The sequence below is a fragment of the Schistocerca serialis genome, chromosome 5, assembly GCF_023864345.2.
Source record: "Schistocerca serialis cubense isolate TAMUIC-IGC-003099 chromosome 5, iqSchSeri2.2, whole genome shotgun sequence".
Taxonomy (NCBI): domain Eukaryota; kingdom Metazoa; phylum Arthropoda; class Insecta; order Orthoptera; family Acrididae; genus Schistocerca; species Schistocerca serialis.
In genome coordinates, this window is record NC_064642.1 from 775712318 (window position 1) to 775736575 (window position 24258).

Sequence of the window (24258 nt, forward strand, 5' to 3'; positions counted from 1 at the left end):
AAGAGCAAGGAATTAAAATTAGTAAACAAATAGAACAGATAGAACAAAAAGTGGGTAGTTTAAGCTCTGTAGTAAATTCTATGAAATTTGAAATTGAAACAATTAACAGAAATATGGATACTATGCAGGGGGAAATTGGCAACATTAACAGTATGTTCGATGTTGAAATTCTCAACATACAAGAGAAAGTAGAGCCTCTGGTCGAAACAAAAGTAGACGAAAACGTTTTCGTTCTTAAAACTGAGATAGTAAACGAATGTCAACACGGAATCTCATAATTGAAAAAGGCAGTTTCAGACAATGAAAGTGTGAACAAAATACATTGAAAATTCAAGGCAAAATTTTCGAACTCGAGAGTAAAATTAAAGATAGAACTGGTGTTGTCTGTAATGGCACACCACTTACAAAGCTGTTAGAAGGTGAGGAACGCTTCGATCCCACCAAGAAACATAAGGGATGGCATCCATTAGATTTCATCAAAAATTGCGAGAGGATATTTCCTGAACACCTGTCTGATCAGGAAAAGATAAACGTAGTAATTAGCACCATAGCAGGTGACGCTAAGCGCTGGGGGATTAATTTGAATACCGAACGAATACCGTTCAAAGAATTTAATCAAAAGTCTACGGAAGAATATTGGTCCGAACAAAAACAGGATCATTTGTGGCGCGAGTTTATCATGGCCAAACTTCATGATAACAGGGGCAGGAATTCTTTGAAAGATTTCTGCGAATATTGGTACCGAAAATTGACACACTTGAGAGGGAGAAGATCCGATTCTGAAATAATATGGGAGCTATATAAAAAGCTTCCAGAAGATTCGAAGAGATACGTGGGAAGCAATCATCGCAGCTTCCAAGCATTTCTCGAAAGGATCGAAGACGAAGACCACTGGCGCGAAAGTCGTGCCAATTATCAAAATTTTGGTAACCGAAATAATCGTAATAATAACGAGAGAAATGACGGCGATGGGTTTCGCGTCAATATGATACAGAGAGGTAGAGGCAGAGGAAGAGGAAGAGGAAGTTATCCAGTTCGCGGAAGAGGGTACACCACGCAAAATAATAATAACGCTGGAAACTGATTTCCGCGAACGTTGCGGACCAAACGGAAGCGGACAGTATATACCGGCCCCGATTTAAGAAAGGTTACCGGACTGCCAGTAAAGTTATGAGACAGGTTAGAGACAGGCGTGGAACGACGCAACGCGTTGTTGCGAAACAAGCGTCAGGTGCGAGCGCGAATGAGTCATCTTCGCCGCGCAGAGCAATACTTGTTAACAGGCGAGTGGAGCATCAGAGGGCAATGGCCCAGCCTAGCGGAACAGCTGTTCAGAGAGAAGCCGCTAGCAATGCGGCAGCATTAGGTACGGACATTGCCGTAGGAGATGGTGAATACATTATAAGTGGTATATCCGTGGTGAAGGAAATAATAGATGAAACTGTGGATGCACAGAGAGGTACGGTTAGCAGAGTTAGTAATGAAGTAAATGGCGAAAATGAATTAGCAGAAGTAACTGATTGGCGCGTGCAGATCGACGATCTGTACAAAGGCCTTAAGCAATGTGAGTGAAAGGAAGTTTGTGGTATAAATTTTTTTTGGGACATTCACATAAAGATTCAGAACCACTGTATAAATGTAAAATTTAGTGTTCCCATCAAATTTGCACTTGGTAAAATTTCTCGCTGGAAACTGCTGCTGTTATTATTCAGAGCTTCTATAAAGGCGCGTTTTGTTTACTGAGCGGCAAATTAGCTACAGGTTGTAACAACACCAACGCTATACTATTGTACACATTAAAATTTTTTCTTCTGATTTTCGATAAATTAATGTAAGCAATGTTTTGATTTCATTTCTTTTTCTTTTCATGTCATTATGTTAAAGAAACTGTAGACAACTTTCGATGTGAATATCAATATTTATGTCAAATTTCAAGCAATGCTATAACAGAATTGAAATGTAACCCATGTTCAGTCTATTGTAACGTGTTTAAAATTGTAACTGTGCATCTGGTCCATACGTAGGCAATGTATTAGGATATGTAGAATGTAAAACCTCTGGTGAATACGCTGTCTGTAGGGGAGCGGTAAAAGGTGGATGGCAGGCGAGCGCAGGAAAATGCACACAGGTGCGGCACGGCATAACGGGCTCAGCAGTAGTAGTCGGAGTTGGGCATCGGTCTGAGAAACACGTTCTGGATCGAGGCGGCTCTCCTGGAAAATGTGATTTCGTTGAGCCTCGGATGTGCCGTTTCCGACACCTATACAGCATGACAATATTCCATAGGCACTAAATGGAACAATTTTGCGACGCTATGAAGAAGTGAAGTGCCGATACATCAAGAGCCATAGCTGTGATTGTATGTGTGCTCTGCGCCTCGCCATCTCGCCGGCCGCAAACCGCCGCATCAATACGGACAGGTTGAAACTTTTAGTACTGTATTCGTGTGGACCAGTGTTACTTTTGTTCCTGACTGTTCAATAACAACTCAACTTTTACCAGAATTGTCCTATCATTTAATTATCCTCATCACTAACCTAGACAGTGTCCTTTCCACATGTTGTGCAATCCGAGTATCCCGAAATGAAGATTTAAAGTTTATGTTAATAAGAATTACCTGCAGACCTATCTATGCTAGAATGATATTTAAAGAACTTTATTGTTAATGAATATACAAGTAAAGAACATAAGTCTGACAAAGTTGGAATATAATGTTGAAATTGGTTTAGTAATGAAGTTTGATTAATTTGAGACAAAAATTATAGTAGTTAAATGAGCAAGAAATAAGACAAAAAGAGCTGTAACTCACATATTGGAAATCTTGAGTGCTTAATGCTCTCAATAGTCAAAATTTCAGTACAGTGATCATAACAGTCTCAGGGTCCCCCCCCCTTTTTCTTTTCAATTCTTTTAAATTCTGAAGTGTACTGAACTGATTTGACTAGCAAAGTTAAAGTCAATATAAAACCAATATTTATTAGTGTTTTACCTTTTTCATAATTGACATTGCATGTATGTTTCGAAAGTACTATTTCTAGGGTAACCTATGCCCGATTTTAATCAGATAAGCAGACAGTACGAAGTTTGTAGTAAACATTATAGTGTATTGTTGTGTATTTATGGCTTGTTAATATTAGTACAGGAAGCGAAATTGTTAGTTCAGTAGATTTTCTGGTTCTAAAATTTACCATATTATGCAGTATCATTACGTGTTGTTTTGTATGAACGTACATCAACTTGTACTGGAAAGAAACTCTGTTAATGCCTAATTAGGCTGGCAACCGTATTAGTAACAATTTGGTAGCATCTGCTGTGTTGTTTCTTGTCCGTCCTAACGTGTAGTTGCACTTCAGACTTGCTTGACGTATCATTGTTGTTACTGAGTGGGTGAAAGTCTGGTTTTGCCTCCATTCAGGTACACGCGGTCAATAATTACACCAAAATCCTTTCTCATAAGGAGAAGCCCGTCAACTTACCATAGTACAGGCTTTAATAAGTATCGTGCGCGGTATCCTAGGGTTACAAGGTGACTACCGTGTGCAGAGAGTCGAAGTAATGTGTCTACATTTTAAATTGGAATTGTGAAGCTTTATTTAGTGAATGACAAAGATAAGGAAATAGATTCTGATTCCATCGAAGATTTACTGAGCACATTTTAAAAATTCATTTTACATATGTATTCTTCATTGTAATCAAGAATTGTGAAAGAATGATGTCACAAAATAAATAAATTCATCATAGTTTACAAACGGTTGCACTAATTGAGTGAAACTATACTGAACTGTCGCTAATGTTCCCTAATTAAGAAGAGGATAAAAAATTGTTATAATGGTGTGCTGGCAGCAGCTCGTGTGGAATTAAGTGGACGACAAAGAAAACTAATTATACCTTATTATAAAGTCCTCATTATATCAATGAAAAAATATTTCTCTCTCGCAGTTAAAATATTAAAAACCATATTACAAAATTAATTTCCTGTCTTGCCATGCTGCTTCCTCGGCCGTGCCTCTCTTCAACATTATGCTATGCAGATTAACTGTCTCCTCGATCAGTATCCGGGTGGACCCCCGATTCAAATGCGCTGCTGCACACGTGCAGTGTCGCAGACGTGGAGTAACATGAAGAAGAGAGTTGTTATTATGTCACTAACTAGTAGTCGACTTTCGCCACATTGGGTTCTCCGTATTTGTACCCTTATGGCTCACAGTTGCGACTCTTCTTCGTCATGTCACACTGACGTGCCGATTACCAGCTTGACCATTGGAGACAGCTGTAGAGTGTTCGGAAATTCACGTTACAAAGATGGGTTCAGATGGCTCTGCGCACTATGGGACTTAACATCCCAGGTCATCAGTCCCCTAGAACTTAGAACTACTTAAACCTAACTAACCTAAGGTCATCACACACATCCATGCCCGAGGCAGGATTCGAACCTGCGACCGTAGCGGTCGCGTGGTTCCAGACTGAAGCGGTGGAACCACTCGGCCACACTGGCCGGCACCACCATAAAAACTTCCAGCAGCTGTAGAGGGACTAAGTAAGCAATACGTTAAGTTGGAAAACATGTCTGGAAACATTTTGTTTCCATGCTACAGCCGTTTAAAAATATGCTAGATAGGTACGCAACAGGGTAGTCAAGATGGAGGGTGCTTACGTTCGACTGGCTGATTTCATTTGACGTCTGGTCCACCACTCTAACGTGGTTCGAGTTTCATTCATGTGTCAGTGTGTGTCAGAGCAACGTGATGCTTTTCTATAGCGAATAGATGGTTATGGAAAATCAGCCCGAGGCCTTTATCCACAATGTATGATTCCGTCACATAGCCTTTTCACCACCATTGCCTAACGGCTTCGAGAAAGTGGTACCTTCACTGTCATCAGTCGTGACTGTGGTGCTCCAAGGAGACGCCAAAAGCCCCAAGCGCAGGAGGTGCTACTGTATCACATTGAAGACAAACCGTCAACGAACACACATGCAATTTGATTTGTTATTAGGGAGTGGAAATGTAAAACAAGTGATGTTCTGGGTCACGCCTAATAAATTACTTGTAAAAGTGGTCACGTTACCAACATGTTTTCAAATGGTTGTAGTACGAACCCGGTTCGTATCCAACGTGTGTTCCTATTCAAAATGTCATATGCTCACTTCCTTCCACAAGTCCTACATGCTTATAACGGAAATTTCCGAATACCCTTGATGTTTACATATTTTGAAATCCTCAAATTTTAATTGAAAAGTAACATGAAGCAGATGATCAAAGTAGACATACATTCCAATAGTGATATGTTTGGTTACACCTGATGAGCAGAATTACTTTCGGGAACTGTTCCAGGAAAAAAGCAAGTAGACTACTGTGGAAAGGTAGGCCTGTATGTCATACATACATTAGACTATAATCACCAGAAAAATTGCTTATTTACATGTTAAAGAAAACTATTCATTTTGTGGGATCTAAATGTTTAAGACGTTACCCTTGATCACATTTATAGTATCGCAAAATGCTAGAAGATGTGTTATAAATTATACCTTTTTTCCAGTGAAAATTGCTATTATTGGTCACACTGAATGACTCATCGCAGGTAAGGTTTCAAAGTGAGACGGGGTGTAAGCTACAGCGAAATTAATACGCTGACAATCTAATGAAACAAGAACTCTGCCTTGCACGTAGATATACTTCTATGCAGTTCTGTTTCTTTGTCACTTCAGTTATCATTCAGATTCTTGACATGTGTAAGATACGATAGCGTGCTTTGTTGTTTCCTCATTGCGTACGTTTATGCGCTAGGGAAGAACACAGATTAGTTTTTTGCAAACGTGAACTGCAAAATTGTTGCGCATATGAGTTAAAAGCTGATAATTTAACGAACAAGAAACATTACCAGTAAGCGAAAAAGCTTTGGTTTCGGATATACAGCTTTATTCGCAATCGATACAAATACTGAAAGAGGAATTAAATGGATACGAAAGCATATTTTTAGACTCATTTCCTTCTCATCTTGGTAATTCGAAATATATCAACAGAAAACAAGTTACATTGAGGACAAATGTATTACTAGAACCAATACGCACTTAAGAGCAGGAAACAATTCGAAATTGTCTTCCTAATACTATGTTATTCATGTAAGCAGTGTAATTTTTAGTATTTAAAACAGTTGTTGCGCGCACACGACAGAAATGATGAACAAGAAGCAATTGTAAAGAGTAGACTTCTGTTTTTTTTTTTTTTTTTTTTCACCGCTACGGTCGCAGATAACTTTGTGCGCTGTCTGAGAAACAAAGGAAGTGCGTCTTCCGTCTTTGTACCCAAGTTATAAGGGAAGCTAACAGTGAACCAATATCGACTCCTCTTCAATCACCTAAAAAAAGTCTGGAACCGCGAGACCGCTACGGTCGCAGGTTCGAATCCTGCTTCGGGCATGGATGTGCGTGATGTCCTTAGGTTAGTTAGGTTTAACTAATTCTAAGTTCTAGGGGACTAATGACCTCAGAAGTAGAGTCCCATAGAGCTCAGAGCCATTTGAACCATTTGAAACTAAAAAAAAGTTAAGTTATAAACAGATGAAGGAAAAACAGACTGTAGAAAAACAGACTGTGAAATGAACTAATATCGGAGATAATATACTGGCACTTAAATTTAAACTGTGCGTGATGGTGGCAACAGGTGGGAGGGAGAGCTCTGGGGTACAATGAGACATGAAAATAGGGAGGAAAAGAGTGCGAAAAGAAGTAGGATGAAAAAAGAAAATAACTTAATGTGAAATATTTAAATGGTGAACTCGTTAGTAGAGGGAAGTGGAGATAGGTGTTAATTTTTGAAGGAAAAGAAGTGAGGCTGACCAAAGGAAACGTGTAAATTCTTTTCTAGGAACGAGAGACAGAACTGTGCTCAGGTTAGATGGTTCGAGAAGCTCACAGCAGCTTTGCAGCACACCCTCTAAGTGAGCCCTTGTGTTGTGACTATGATACGATGGTAGTAACTTGGTCTGCGATGCAATTTACTGGGATGTGTGAGGGAATCACAACAGTGAACACGAAGAAGTCCCGACGCCACTAGTCCTGTTCTTTCACGCCGAATAGTAGTGGGAGTAGATTTCCAGTACTCACGCCGTATTCACTGCGCTGATTCAGATTTTTCTGTGTTTAGAGTCGTTGCCAACGTTTGTGTGCGTGTCTTGCTACTTCAGTGTCATTGGTGTGGCCAGCGATGTTTCGACATCAAAGAGAATCTGTGTCATGTAGAAAGCAGGCGCCAGCCCTACGCCTGTTGACTACACCACAATACTTTTTGTCGTTTTAACTATTATTTTCGTCGTACTCTCTCTCTCTCTATTATAGCTATATGAACGTAGCGATCGCTGACTATACTGCCCCTAAGGTTGTCCACAGATCATCTATTGCAGCCGACGTGTTAACGAATTTCGATTTATGTAAACTCCATTATTGATTTTAATCTTTGTTAGTATCTACGTAAAACTCCTGTGATATGAATATATAATTAGTCACTTTCTATCTCTAGTTCAAACTACACTCGTATTGGCAGAATCATTTCACTACTCATTTCATTAATAATTTTAAAATCGTTTTCTAATAAACTTTTCTCTTGACGTACATAGCACAAAATAGATCTTAGGATTAAATTTTTTGTACTTTTCGCAGTAAATCGCGCTCAATAGATATGTGAATTTCCTGAAGTAACCAAAATTGGGTAGCGAATAAGTCGGCAGATGGGTACAGAATAATTTACAATATCATGACATGTTATAAGATTAAAATGGATTTATTTTTTCTTCAACGACAGAGATGAAGCCCGCAGCACCATCAATGGGCTGACCATGTTGGCTGGTATCTTTTCCGCGTCCGCGTATGTCCGATCTGTTAGAAAGGAAATATGCGATGTTGGTTCCATCTACTCCCGCTCTGTGACATGAAATAGAAGACATAATCACGATTATGACGATTAATTTACCATTCTTAAGTTAATATATAAAAGACATCACTTAAATAAATTACTCTAACAACTCGCTTAACGTCACTAAAGTGTCTAGGATCTTATTGCCTCGGTGAATGAGTTAGCTGTTAAGTATGTACTACATCTACAAAACACTTTTGTTTCATACAACGAAAGGGATAAACATTCTTAACGAAACTTTGCAGGGTCACAATTAATTGATTCAGCAGTTATTAACGTAAACACGTTTACAAAAGACTAATTCCATGCGTGTATGCAATTACGTTTCGTGAATGCACTGAAATGTCATGCATTGACGTTGATGTTAGTGTACCCAGAAGTGCATGTAGAGTCTTCTACTGTTGTGTATATACGCACGATTTTGGCACTGTCAACGGATTATTTTATCCTTTTTCACAGATTTCGAAATTCTTCGTAGCATTCTAGCATCTGATTTGACTTACGTCAATGGGCAGCATTTCTGTGGTTGACCATTCGATGTCAGCCATTTCTCATGAAGGAGCGAGAGATTTTCTTTCTGTGATATCACGTATGAAAACATTTTTATCGTAGAGAGCTATGAACTTTTAAGTAAATTTATGAATATTTCCATTTGTTATGTCTATGTTTATGCTGCCTGAATTCAGAGTAATCTGTTATTAGTTAAATCTTTTATTAGTTAAATCTATGCTGACGCTTACGGAGGTACGAAACTTTCATTGTCTGCTATGTCCTCTATAGTTTATAGTGGAAAAATTCTTACGTTGTCGTTACCTAACGAAACTGCATTTCTAGGACTTACTGAGGAAGAACGTTTCTCAGCAAGGCAGAGCTGAATAATGTCGTAGGGTGCTTTCTTCGACTCAGCAAATCACCATTGGTATATGGCCTGAGGTAAATGGTTTGCCATGCTCACCACTCTTCTTCATTTTATGACTATTACACGCGGGAGTAATGACGATCGACATTCTTTTGTACAAGCGCTATATTGTTAGTAACTTTATAAGAGCGAGAAGTGCCTGGTTTGTGAGCGACATCTTTCGTTATAGTTAACATACGAGCTCTTTGTTGGAGAGTATAGGATATTTGTTGTTGCGTTTTAGTTAGTGAACTTTCGGCATTTTAAGTATAAGGCACTCTATCTTCGAAGTATTTCCCTCAGCGTTTGCTATTGCAGTTTTTCGAACATTTATGTAAAACACCAATGCCTAGGTGAGCTTGTGCGGAAGTGTGTGGTTCTTCTGAGAATCATCTGTACCTCTTACCTCAATCAGACCTGGTACGTCGTCATAAAGTGTAAATGCGATGGCGTGCTGAAACGTAATACTTTCGAATAGTGTATGTGAAAATTCTTGACGATTTATAAATAAAACAAACGTTATTAATCTTCTACACCTATAGTCTTTGTGTCTACATATGTATTTCACAACTAGAGACCAGTTTATTGCGACTGTCACTGAAGAATGTTTGACTTTCTCGATGGAACCATAACGTCACCTGTGCATGACCCGCTTTTTTCAGAGTGAAGTTGGGGGAGGTGCTCCTGAAGTTTTGCAAGCAGATGAAATTTGCATGTTGCCAAGTCAGTACTGTCTGCAGGATGATCGGTGACAGTGGACCCACAGCGTCGGATTGTTGTGGATGTCGCAGCAAGGGTGTATGGTGAGGCTCCATGGGGACCAACTCTTCGAATTCTAAACTCGGTTACAGCTCATAACGACACAGTTACGTTAGACACTGCCTTGTTACACGCCAGCATTCGGAGCCTTCTAGTGACACAGGGCGCCAAATATGTACAAATGAAGAATAAAGATGCAGAATGTTAATGGCGTTTGTTTTTCTAATAAAGCTTCAAGAGTTTTCTCATAGTAATATTACTTTCCAGGAGACGTTAGTATATATGAAAATGGTCGAATAACTATCACAACATCTGTCGAACATGCTGAATCATCACCAGTAATCATCACTGTATGTACTAAGATTGAATACCTGTAACAGGGAGCACATTATTACTTTGTGTAAAACTGTGTCAAAAAGGGCACTGAAATGTTTCAGAAGAGCATTATTACGACAGAACTGTAAATGATATTAGGGGGTAAACGTTATTATAACTGCATTATGTCTGGATATTGACACCTCGGGCTTGGTAACCTACGCTGATGTAAAAACTGAACGAAAGCAACTTCAGCATGCTGTTTCACTGCCGAGTAACATAGCTCGATGAAACTTGGAATGCTAACCTTGTGTGGGTAGCATGGGAACACGTTGTAGAGCATGCATTGCCGTCAGTCGTGATCACAAACCGCACTCAGAACCGTGTCCTGCCATTTTAATGTCAAGGGGACCATCATAAATCGTAGCAACTTCAGTATAGTAATTTTCATCTAGAAAGTGTCAGTTCTGTTCGTGTCACATCGTATTTCTTTCAGCTAACTTCTTTCTATATATAGCCCGAGTTCCACAGAATTATGTTACTTTGCCGCGGCACATAATGCGGAAGTTATTGCTGTTGTTAAGCTGTTCATTCCACTGTAGTAAACAAGTTCACGGCGAAATAATTTTTCCTAGAAAGTGAGCTTAATAATGTCACTTCATGCATAGTAATAGAGACAAAGAAAGCGAAAGTCAAGAGCTATTAAAGTAGTTTGTAGACTTGGCGAAAGCTTTTCATAATGTTGAATCATTGAGGAAAGAAAGCTCCTGTATTTTAATATAGCTGGAATGGAAATAAATACTAATCCTAAAGTATACTGACGGCATATCGTTACTGTCCGAAAGTAGGGTAGTCATAAAAAGTCTGTCGAACTGAATGGACAGAATACTAGGACGTTAGTACTGATACATAGAAATATTTAAGACGAGAATTTTTCAACAAAATTAAAAGTCCTCGGAAGCAGTGGAAGAAATAATATAGGTTTGCAGGGAATATCTCAAGAAAGGCCAATATCTGTGTTAGTAAACGACCATTAACGGCAGTATTTGCAAGTGGATTGTTTCGGAAAAATTCTCTGCGTGGATTTATAAACACAAGAGATGGTAGTGAAGGTGACTATAATATTTGATACATGATATGCGATGCTGACAGGGTATGAAGTTCCTGTTCAGTAACGGACAATCACTGTCGTTTTTGGTGCACTATGACGTTTAGGTTGAAAATATATCCTTTAGTAAGAGACGTCTACTAACGTCAAAATTCTCATAAGAGGCAACAGGCAATATCTGGAAGTATGTGGAGCACAGAATTGTTGGCAAGTGAAGCACTGACATTAGTAAACCAAGATAAGAGGAAATTTTAAAATTACGTAGTCAAGTAAGGTAAAGGATGATGAAGTACTAGAAAGGGCATACAGGGAATACATTCATTGTAACTGTTGCCCTAAAGAAGGTAAAGTTAGTGTGATACCAGTCACATAATTCAACAACAGTCAAATTAACACCGGAAAGAAAAGTAATAGGCTGAAGTTTTTTGTGCAGATATAGACTACGAATTCCAAGGTATGTTGGCTATTCAATATAGAGATATTGTGATATGAGTAAGTGTCGATGCAGTGAGTTTCCGAACTATGGTGTCAGTTTTGGTACCACATTATTGATAATTTCATAGTATTACAAGAAATAACAGAATATCGGTATTGGAAGAGCGCACAAAAAGGGGGCGTGAAATGACAACCTTCACTACTAGTTTAATGAGAAATAAAATCTAGACAGTATCTACGTATGATGAAGCAATCGCATAGGTAGTATTAAAAATGACATACCGTGGGCTTTCCATAATAAACATCATATTTCTGATGTATATAAGAGTAATAATAAGTAAGTACCCACTACCACGGAAAAGTGATTGAAATATAGATTTATTTTCTAGATGGTCAATGAAAACAGCGCTATTTCCTTGGCTTTCATTCCACTCCGAATGAAGAAATGTTGTAAGTATATCAACTTTTCTTAAACAAAAGCCTGTAATGGTTCATCAGTGTTACATCTAGTATGGGTAGCTTAAAATTTGCTACAAGATCTGTTATAATTTCACCTTTTGGCTGGAATATTTATCAGTTTTTTCTCACGTTTGTATCTGATATACAGTCAAGTTGTCTCAACAAAATATACCGTAGTGTTATGTCCATATTTCCCCTTGTATTCTAAATAACTGTGCGGGTGGTCCCGGCGGAGGTTCGAGTTCTCCCTCGGGCATGGGTGTGTGTGTTTGTCCTTAGGATAGTTTAGTTTAATTAGTGTGTGAGCTTAGGGACTGATGACCTTAGCAGTTAAGTCCCATAAGATTTCGTACACATTTGAACATTTTTTCTAAAAAACTAATTTCGTGTACAAGAGTAAGTTGAGAAATACATGAGATATAATCTCTTGCTATACTATAGGTATTGATACTTTTGATCCACTATTAGCAGTTTTAGAAATCGGTTTCGATACCAAATTTGTTATCGCTGTAGGGGCTCGAACATTCTTAGTGGTATATGAGATTGTTGACATTAATACCAATAGGTGTATTGTTGTACAAAACTCGTTAAATTTGTCACATATTTATTACATTCATTTTCTGTACGTGTAAAAACTCAGTTTCAGATAAATCTTTTTTATGGTGTGTTCTTTAAGTTTAATTAAAGCAATATTATAACGTTTTCAGTGTCTTAGCAATAACTTTTGTAATCGACTTTCAGTAATCGTAATTACCTAAACATGCAACAGGTTATTATATTGTCCACACAACACTTCAAGAAATCTATAGCAGTGCAGATTAATGGCAAAGAACTACATAATAAATGATACAATAAGTAAAAGAAAAACTAAGTGTTTTTGTACAATCTTTGTAATTTTTCTATGTGCCTGCCATTCTTCATACGACACGCATGTAATCGATAGCGGGATCCTTCCTACATCCGATACACATTTAAAAAACGGCGGCAACAACAGCTATTGCAAAGCGGTGTCGCAAATGTTCAGAGGTCAGTGGTGGATGTAGAAAATAAAACAGCATGCCGTCAGATCCGCCGACCGTCATACCACCATGACGCTAAACGGTCTATCCGGCAAAATGGCAACGTCTCAGTCAGTTACACAATACTGAAAAGGTGGAGGGGCACCGTATTGTTCAAAGATGAAATCCCTGATATCAGTTTAAAGTTTGACCCGCAACTGCACCATGTCCAGATAGTTGATTTCGTAGGCAGTTCTCTATGCGAGAAAGTACGATATACATACCGTCTCGTTGGACAGCATAGAACACGCTAACTTTCCCGACATTCCAAACGTCTTTAACAGGTGCATGTGGATTCTCCGGCCCCACATATGCGCGTGTTGTGTTGGTTGACCTTTATGGAATGACGGAAGGTGGCTTGAAGGTGGAAGATGAATTACTTGTCGAATCAATGCAGAATTGCACACGGCACCTGCTGTTATATCCTATGTAAATATGTGGTGCTTATATTTGCACTTACGAGTATATATCAACTGTTTTGTATTTGTTCTAATTCGCCAGTTTCGAAACTTTTAGCACTGAAGATGACTATCCAATATTTGAAACCTAAGCCTTCTGCAATTAAACGACAGATTTCGTGATCGATTTCTGTCCTTTTCTCCCTTGACAAACAACTAGAGGTTTATACAAATTTTTCTTATGGTGCTGGTATCAGCAGAAGAAAATGCAAGCCTTTTACTGAGGTTTTTACCGATATTTTTAGAGCGTTCCTTTTGGTTTCGTAGCTCCTCAGGCAGAGGACAAGGCGAGATATTGCCCTAATAACGGCGCTTCAGAGTGCAAGGCCCAGGGCGCTACGGCAGCCAGACCCAACAGATCGGCAGAGCTTTGTTGGAACGCTTCGCTGCGCTGCCCACTCGTTCCCCCCAGGGGTGCGGACTAAGAGATGGCCACTAAAAGGATTCGGAGCCCGATCGGGAGGGCTACAGAGGCGATACCGGCGTAGCTCGGCGGGGCAATTTCAGCGACTCCTGCGATAAAACCCAGAATTATGTCGGCAAATGCCCTTCGCCACATTCCTCGGAAACGCTAAGGAAGCGGTACTTTCGTGCTCCAAAACTGCCGCATCCCTATTGCTGGACGGTTATGGATGGGGTTGTTTCTCTTCTTCCCCTCGCCTGTGCTTACTGTGGTTCTCTTAGAGTCGTAATTTCTGCTTTCATGAGGCAACAGAGTGCTGTCGCCGCGCGGTGTGACGTTCGCCTTCAGCTTGGTCCCAGCACGTAAATAAACGGCGATGGTTTTTGATCATTCTTTTTTCTTCTGCGTACTTTCAGTGATCCGTGCCTAATCATTGCCAAAGTTAGCATAATGTCGGACAAGAAATCCAAATCCACAGGTATTGACTGCATTAACTTTTTTAATGCGAGCGTCCGATACGACGTGAACCGACCTCAGACCTGATGACAACAGTGAAATAACTAATCAGGAAATGGTCTCCAAATGTTCTAATGTGTGTGAAATCTTATGGGACTTAACTGCTAAGGTCATCAGTCCCTAAGCTTACACACTACTTAACCCAAATTATCCTAAGGACAAACACACACACTCATGCCCGAGAAAGGACTCGAACCTCCGTCGGGACCAGGCACACAGTCCATAACTGCAGCGCCTTAGACCGCTCGGGGAGATGGTCTACGAAGTACAAAATGCAGCCATACAATGCCATCATTATTCACAAATTATGGCAGTACGTACCTGAATGTACCGCTTACAATAGTAACCAGTCAAACGATGAGCAAATTTACATGCTACACCACAAATTAAAATAATGGTTAAAAAAGCTCGGAGCACTATGGGACTTAACTGCTGAGGTCATCAGTCCCCTAGAACTTAGAAGTACTTAAACCTAGCTAACCTAAGGACGTCACACACATCCATGCCCGAGGCAGGATTCGAACCTGCGACCGTAGCGGTCGCGCGGTTCCAGACTGTAGAGCCGAGAACCGCTCGGCAACACCGGCCGGCTTAAAATAATGGTTTGACAGAGTCCACGTTATTAATATAACCTAGAAAGACATTGGCGGCAGGTAGCCTCTGCTACATTTGTGACAGTGCAATGAAACATATACACCCATATGCCGTTGGTAATGGCCATGCTACAGTTGATACACCGGTTCCCGTCCGATCACCGAAGATAAACGCTGTCGGGCGTGGCCGGCACTTCGATGGGAGACCATCCGGGCCACCATGCGCTGTCGCCATTTTTCGGGGTACGCTCAGCTTCGTGATGGCAATTGAGAAGCTACTTGACCGAATAGTAGCGGTTCCGGTCAAAGAACACCACCATAACGACCGGGAGAGATGTGTGCTGACCACACACCCCTCCTATCCGCATCCTCACTTGAGAATGACACGGCAGTCGGATGGTCCTGGTGGGCCACACGTGACCTGATGACGGAGTGCTGCTGCTGCATATGCCGTTAGCGGTAGTTTTTGATTATGTGGCAAGAATATTGTTCTTTGAGGTAGCTAAATAAAATCTTTGGTTTGTCACGCTTAAGTGACATTATGAAGACATATTGAAACATCCGTATAAGTGCAGTTCAAGGATCACTTTTTCGAGACCTCGTAACTATCTCCAGTTGCGACGCATAAGTTTGAAATTTGGCTCTAAGGTACGTACAAACTTACTCTGTAAAGGTGCATAAGCCTGGCATGTCGTGACGTCATTGTCGGGATCGGCGACACTTCAAACAGCAAGGTGTGGTGTCACCTCCAGACACCACACTTTCTAGGTGGTAGCCTTTAAATTGGCCGCGGTCCGTTAGTATACGTCGGACCCGCATGTCGCCACTATCAGTGATTGCAGACCGAGCGCCGCCACACGGCAGGTCTAGAGAGACTTCCTAGCACTCGCCCCAGTTTTACAACCGACTTTGCTAGCGATGGTTCACTGACAAAATACGCTCTTATTTGCCGAGACGATAGTTAGCATAGCCTTCAGCTACGTCATTTGCTACGACCTAGCAAGGCACCATTATTAGTTGTTATTGATCTTGAGATTTATGTACCGTCAGACCGACGTTCACCATTAATGGATTAAAGCTAAGTATTCCACCAGCTACGTCGGTTTTTCTAGTCTAATTTCCCTGTCCTGTTTCAGACCTCACGCCAGCCTCCGTGGGCTAAAACGCGTGCCTTTCGGCTTCCTCTAGTATTTCTGGGTTGGCTCTCCTGCCAATCCACAACACAAGGTGTAGGGGGACATAAGAGAAAAATGGCTACAGCACAGAAGTTTACGTGAACTATAACGTGGGTTAATGATGCCGCACTGGCACTAAAGCTCATCACAATTGTGACCAACGCCTCCATCGACGTGTCACGCGATGGTAAGGTCGTCACGTTTCCTCTTACCAGATTTCAAACCCTACTTCTGATCCCTCCTCGATGGAGGTCAGAACCACTACACCCAGACTAAAATCACACGGTTGTCTTATGTATGCGCTAGAAAAAAATTTGAGACTCGCCACTGCTAAGAATCGACACGAAAAGGCCTCAGGGCGTGGCGTAAATGGAGTCACTGAAACCAGTCCTTCCTTTCGGACGTTTAATCCAACACAATTCACGGCGGAACTCGACAGCTGGCAGGGCCATGAGCTACAGGACGAGGTTCTTGAGCCGGTCGGGGTGACCGAGCGTTTCTAGGCGCTACAGTCTGGAACCGCGGACCGCTACGGTCGCAGGTTCGAATACTGCGCCGAGCATGGATGTGTGATGTCCTTAGGTTAGTTTGGTTTAAGTACTTCTAAGTTCTAGGGGACTGATGATCTCAGAAGTCCCATAGTGCTCAGAGACATTTGAACCTTTTATGAGGTTCTTGACAACTCTCGACACTGCTCCAACCCTCTAGGCGTTTCAATCCTACTGTAAGGACAACTAGATTGGAGAGTAATGCCATACCAACTTCAGCTCTCGAAGTGATCCTCTGACAGCACCGGACGAACAATGAGCGTCGATGCTATGGAGTGAGTAGAAGAGGGAAGGCGTGCGTACCTGTAGTCACACAGTTAATAACCGGTTCGCAATAGTTCATATTGACATATCTGGGTTTTCAAGCCCTCTTATCTGTGGTGTTGTAGCTGTACAATCTGTCACTGCTGCCGCAACAGTACGACGATCCAGGCAGGCCTCTGTGCTGCGTGGTCGTCTGGAACCTGGTCTACGGGTGTGAGAAAATTCACTTGCTCACTGATACCAGCATTGTTGCACAGCTAACGCAGCACGCCTAACTTCGGTGACAGTTCTTCGTAAGGTCCATCCCGCCGCTTGGAAGTCCACAATCTGTGTTCAACTTAACCACGAACCCATTTGCGCCTTGCTGGATTTTGGTAGCACGTACTGGGCGGTGACTGAGAGAGGTGGTGGCGCGAGCGGGGCCCTGCTGTTGGGGGTCGTCAACTGCTCGCCACGTGTTTTGCCCGACCTCTTGGCTGTCAGGGGCTAAGTCTGCCTTACCCGCATGTACGTGGCTTATGAAGCTTAGAAGTCGTGGTGCAGGAGATCAGAGCGTGGGGCTCTATGTCTTCTAATCGGCCGTTGAAACCACTGGCAGCGGTTGTCTCTGACGAGCATTTGGAAGTGCAACGTGTTCCCGAAGCTGTGATGGAGTGTGGGAAGTTGAGTACTGTGTTTCTGTAACACACCAGTGGTTTCTTGTTGGTGTCTTCCCACCACAGTTTTCGTTTGCCTGTCCGCGGGAATATGGTAATTGCTTCTTGGTCGGGTCGTTTCATTCACACCTCGATTGGGTGATTTTGGGTCGGTCTCGCGTGTCTCTGTGGTTCGGAGTCTGTGTGGGCACCGCCCGTGCTACATCTTCTAGTTTTGGGTAACTTGGGAAGGCGGTGACTTGTAATGGAAGTATTGGGGCAGATCTGCTGTGGCCCTGTAGACCACCAATAACTATTCCGCCTATTGTGTTTTGGGCTCCTTTACACGTGTCACTCCCTCACAGAGCTAAGGAATTTTTTTTTTTTTTTTTTTTTTTTTTTTGGGAACTGCGTTCAGTGTGAAAGGTCTGTGTGCTGGCTTATTCACATCTATATGGTAACAATTGACAGGTATAATATAAGTTATTTAACTGGCGAGAGAACTATTTTAGCCTTAGTGGAAACTACCTACTTAAAGGTGTTTTTTAAGGAATTGTTCTCTTGTAGATATAACAAGCTTAAAATCTTATTATTGCGAAGTTGTTAGCCTCCTACCTTGCAATATCCTTTATATAGAGAAAAATTGCCAGGTATTTGAAAGAGTTTTTATAGTTGTCTTATATATATATATATATATATATATATATAGAGTTAAATTCTTACTATTAGGAAGTTGTTAACGTCATACCTGTCAATCTACTTTTCATGAAGAAAATTTGTCAGCTATTCTAAATTGTTTTTGAAATTGCTGTCTTTTTTTAAAATGCCAGACTTAATAATTTATTATTGAGAAAGCCTTTCAAAATAAAAAGATAACCTTAGCAGTGTGTGTTATTTCACCGGCGTCACACTGATACCTGTTCACTTGCTCACTGGTACCAACATTGTTACACAGCTAACGCAGCATGCCTGACTTGTGTGGCAGTTCTCGGAGAGGTCCATCCTGCCGCTCGGAAGTCCACAATTTGACCCCTTTCACACTGGCTCAGTTGGCTGTAGGAAGCAAGAGTGCATCTCAGTGGCATCGTTGCCTTCTTGTTTCACACGTTTGCACCACACTGAGCCTTCCCCACTACACGGTAGAGACAGACTGCGTTCTCGTGTTGTGCCACTATGCTGGCTGCTGGCGGACGAAGTTGAAATCGTTATCAGTACATCTACAAGCCCCCAGGTAGCATATGCCGACATCGGAACAAATTCTTTACGGGTGTATTATTTGGTTCTGGCAGTGTATCTGTAAGGAAACCGCCGGAAGCTGTGGCCGAGCGGTTCTAGAAGCTTCAGTCTGGAAACACGCGACCGCTACGGCCGCAGGTTCGAATCCTGCCTCGACCATGGATGTGTGTGATGTCCTTAGGTTAGTTAGTTTTAAGTAGTTCTAAGTTCTAGGGGACTGAAGACCTCAGATGTTAAGTCCCATAGATCTCAGAGTCATTAGAACCATTTTTTGAAAGAAAACTTATTTTAATATTAGCTTTACGAAAACGTGTATCAGTTTCGCCTGAAATTTTTCCATTGTACGTTAGAGCGACGTACCTTTGCCTAACATTTATGTAAATCAGTACAGCTCCGTGTTATAATGATGAAGTGTGTACAGGGATTAGGTTCTATTTTAAAGTACTTAATGACCGACATAATCACGACTGGCACTTATTTAAATAAGCAACCATGCGTCACAATGTTATCATAGCAATACATTTATTTTTCACAAACTGTTTTTAATAAAAAGTTCAAGAGATGTCAAGTATACAAGTGATTTCTGATCAGTTATTTTTCTCGATAACTTAACAAAAGGGTAAGTGAAACTAATGTTTATTGAGATGGATAAACGTAAGAAGCGTTACTCTTTCTGCAGAGTTACGAGCATCATTTGTTTAGTTATTTGGTAGCAAGTTACATATACTAGTTATAAAAAAATAGAGAGTTAGGCAGCTCACTTGTTGAAACAAATTGCGTACAAACGAATTTACATCACTTTTACTGAGAGAACTAAAATATTTCAAAGGTTTAGGTGAGGGCACTACATGCGATAGACACTTGGCTGTTTCCAAAACGAAATTTTTCTCTCTGCAGCGGAGAGTGCTCTGATAGGAAACTTCCTGGCAGATTAAAACTGTGTGTCGGACTGGGATTCGAACTCGAGTCCGTCATGCAGTTTTAATCTGCGAGGAAGATTCCTATCAGCGCACTCTCCGCTGCAGAGCGAAATATTTCATTCTGGAAATATCTCCCTGGCTGTGGCTAAGTCACGTCTCTGCAATATCCTTTCTTCCAGGAGTGCTAGTTCTACAAGGTTCGCAGGAGAGTTTCTGTGAAGTTTGAGAGGTAGGAGACGAGGTACTGGCGGAATTAAAGCTGTGAGGACGGGTCTTGAGTCACGCTTGGGTAGCTTATGCAGTAGAGAACTTCCCCGCGAAAGGCAAAGGTCACTAGTTCCAATCTCGGTCCGGCACACAGTTTTAATCTGTCTGGAATTTCAATATTTGTTGTGTGTCAATGGATGTTTGCTGGGGACGGATTATTCATAATTGAGGTGTTAAAAACAAGTGCGCATTTCTCTGCTTTCAAATACAATGTTATTACGTCCTATCAGGGGTTCAGGTATCCACAAAGGATTATCAGTAACTCAGTTATCTGGAATATAACGAGTAAATGTAAATGTCGTGTGATTAGGTCCTCCCGTCGGGTATACCGTCTGCCAGGTGCAAGTCTTTCGATTTGACACCCCTTTGGCGACTTGCGCGTCAATGGGAATGAAATGAAGATGGTTAGGACAACACAATACCCAGTCCCTGAGCGGAGAAAATCTCCGACCCAGCCGGGAATCGAAGCCGGGCCCTTAGGTTTGCCATTCTGTCGCGATTATGACGTCTCCGGGCAAGACATTAGTAAAATTTGTGAAATATATGCAAAAAAACATTTATCTGTATTCTTATATTTGATTTCTGTATGAACAGTCACCGATTATGAGGATACTGTATAAAAGAAGTAATCATTTTTCATTTTTATGTTTGTACAATATTATGTACGTCAATTTTGCAAACGACATCTGTGGTCGGCGAGTGTGGAATCCGAAGTAGACAATGTAATTAAAAATTAATTTGCTCATAAATAGCGTAGGCTTAGACATCACTCTCTCCGTCTTCTCGTGGCCGTGAATGTTGTAAGAGCCTGTGACGCTCTCTCGAACGCTTAGTTCGCTTTCATTTGTTTTTTCATCGAGAAAGACGCCATTGGGCACTATTGTATAAAAAAGGTCTTATGTTAGTTCTCAATATAAAAAGTTTTAAAAATACTTGTAATAGTTTGTAGCTCGCTTGCCCAGTATTTCAACCCAAATTTTTAGCCCTTTTTAGCGAATTACGCATATTTGGGGCGCAGTGCTCCGCCACGATGGCGTGAGCCGATGCCGCGGCAAATTCAAACAATAATTGAATGAAAGCAGTTTTCCCGCAACTAAGGGGGCAGATAATTTTACATTAAAATTATTGCTTTCAGCTTCCCGGAGACCACAGTGGAGAATTGTAGATTTTATTATGTAATTTTCAGATGGCCATGGGCAACTGCTATTAGAAGACTAGTGACGTAAATGATTTACGTTCATCAGAGAGTTAAAACATTACTTGTGTGGGATCAAAGACTGCTGTGCTGAAATCTGGTCTGGCTAATAATATTAAGTTACATGCTCTCGTGCTAGTCGTGGCAATCAATAGTGCTCAAATAAAAGAAAATCCACTGCAGCTTTTATGTCTGGAAAGCATTGCGTACTGTAACTTCTGTGCGTGCGATAACTGTAATTTTCAGTGCATTTCAGAGACTAGAGTAGAGAATGGCATGTTTAATTTGGTAATCAGTTACAGTAATAATACAGTGTTTCATTTCTGACAAGGCCGATCAGAGATAGGAGAACATAGTTTTGAAAATTAACGATCATACAATCACAGCAGTAAATCTTTTAGTGTTGTGCGTATAACCACGTAATAGATCAGAGTGTACAAAATTTAATTTTCAAGTACAGAAACCAGTAGTGAGAACTGCAATTTATCTTTTTTGTTTGCAACGATAATGAACACTTGGTTTCTAAATACAGGGTCGTCCATTGATCGTGACCGGGCCAAATATCTCACGAAATAAGAGTCAAACGCAAAAACTACAAACTACGAAACTTGTCTAGCTTGAAGGGGGAAACCAGATAGCGCTATGGTTGGCCCGCTAGATGGCACTGTGATAGGTCAAACGGATATCAACTGCGTTTTTTTTAAAATAGGAACCGTCATTTTTTATCACATATTCGTGTAGTACGTAAAGAAATATGAATCTTTTAGTTGGACCACTTTTTTCGCTTTGTGATAGATGGCGCTGTATAGTCACAAACTACTGGCTGACAATTTTAGACGAACAGTTGGTAACAGGTAGGTTTTTTAAATTAAAATACAGAACGTAGGTACCTTTGAACATTTTATTTCGGTTGTTCCAATGTGATACATGTACCTTTGTGAACTTAACATTTCTGAGAACGCATGCTGTTACAGCGTGATTACCTGTAAATACCACATTAATGCAATGAATGCTCTAAATGATGTCCGTCAACCTCAATGCATTTGGCAATTCGTGTAACGACATTCCTCTCAACAGCGAGTAGTTCGCCGTCCGCAATGTTCGCACATGCGTTGACAATGCGCTGACACATGTTGTCAGGCGTTGTCGGTGGATCACGATAGCAAATATCCTTAAACTTTCCCCACAGAAAGAAATCCAGGGACGTCAGATCCGGTGAACGTGCGGGCCATGGTATGGTGCTTCGACGACCAATCCACCTGTCATGAAATATGCTATTCAATACCGCTTCAACCGCACGCGAGCTATGTGCTGGTCATCCATCATGTTGGAAGTACAGCGCCATTCTGTCATGCAGTGAAACATCTTGTAGTAACATCGGTTGAACATTACGTATGAAAGCAGCATACATTGCACCATTTAGATTGCCATCGATAAAATGGGGGACAATTACTCTTCCTCCCATAATGCCGCACCATACTTCAACCCGCAATGGTAGCTGATGTTCCATCATCATTTGTTGCAGGTCATGGTTGACGTTTCACATGTGGCTGAGCACTTCCTGTTTCCTTAAATAACGTAACTATCCGGGGAACGGTCCGGACACTTAGATGATGTCGTCCAGGATACCGAGCAGCATACATAGCACACGCCCGTTGCGCATTTTGATCACAATAGACATACATCAACACGATATCGACCTTTTCGACAATTGGTAAACGGTCCATTTTAACACGGATAATGTATCACCAAGCAAATACGTCTGCACTGGCGGAATGTTACGTGGTACAATGTACTTAAAATACGTTTGTGACTACTACAGCGCCATCTATCACTAAGAGGAAAAAATGGTCCATTTAAAACATTCCTATTTAAAAAAACGCAGTTGATATCCATTCGACCTATGGCAGCGCCATGTAGCGGGCCAACCATAGCGCCATCTGGTTTCCCCCTTCAAGCTAGACGAGTTTCGCTCTTCGTATTTTTTTTGACGCTTATTTAATGACATATCTGGCCTTATGACTATCAATAGACCACTCTATATACTTATATCGATATGGTGTCTGTTCGTTTGGAGATGTCCGCAAGAACAGACACCATGTCGATATAAGTATATAGTTCTTTCAATACCGGCAGTAACATTCCTCTTCTGTGCGGATGCACACATATTACCCTAACTCTAACGGGACTTCGTAAGAATGTCGTCCACGAGTAATGAGTGTGTTGGTTAGGGACACTACGAATGTAGTGTGTGGACATATAAGGTGAGAATGTGGGTCTTGCGGGAGGTGTGCGCGAGATATTCCCTGCAGTCATACTGTCCTCTGTGCCCTCAGCGTCTCAAATGGATAGAGCGTCTGCCATGTAAGCAGGAGATCCCGGAATCGAGTCCCGTTCGGGGCACACATTTTAACCTGTCCTCGTTGGTATATATCAACACCCGTCAGCTACTGAAGGTATTAATAAATAATTCTAATTTGGCTTACTTAAAGTGCTATTTAACATAAACCGTATTATAGCTAAAGATCATAAATGTTCAATCCATGACTTTATTACCACCAGGCAAATGAATAACATTCTTTTACATTCAGTCAAACTCTATATAAAAAAAGTGCACGAGGATACTTAGCAACTTGGCGCTCAGATGTGTGGGGCACGAATGAGCAGTGGCCACGAAAGTGTATTAACAATTTTGTGTTTTTTCTTTCAGAATTTGTTGTATATGTGTGTTGACTGATAAATGTACATATATATTTTGTAACAAATTGCCATGCATTAATGCAAGTAAAATTCTCTCGTGAAAACCACACCACTGCGAGCAAACCGAACGAGTAGAACATGATTCTACAGAGAAATTGTAACAACAACGTAGTCCTGGGGCAGCCGAACCCGGAACCATACAAAGTAAAGGTAAGACTACAGTGTAGCTGTCCTGTCAGTAGAGTATTAATTTCAGTGAAGTCATCACATGTCACAAGTGTTATGTGTGTGGTTTAAGGATAGTTGTTTGTGGCAGGACAGAATTTGAGTGTAGACAGAATTTTTCATAGTAGGGTGTGTTGTGTACAAGTTCATATATTTTGTGTACCACGAGTAAGTTGACAGA

General features: G+C 41.0%; 1 pseudogene; it reads left to right on the top strand.

The window, feature by feature from the left end:
• Positions 1–15028: 15028 nt before the first annotated feature.
• LOC126482444 (5S ribosomal RNA) lies at positions 15029–15146 on the top strand (annotated as a pseudogene).
• The last annotated feature ends 9112 nt before the right edge of the window (positions 15147–24258 follow it).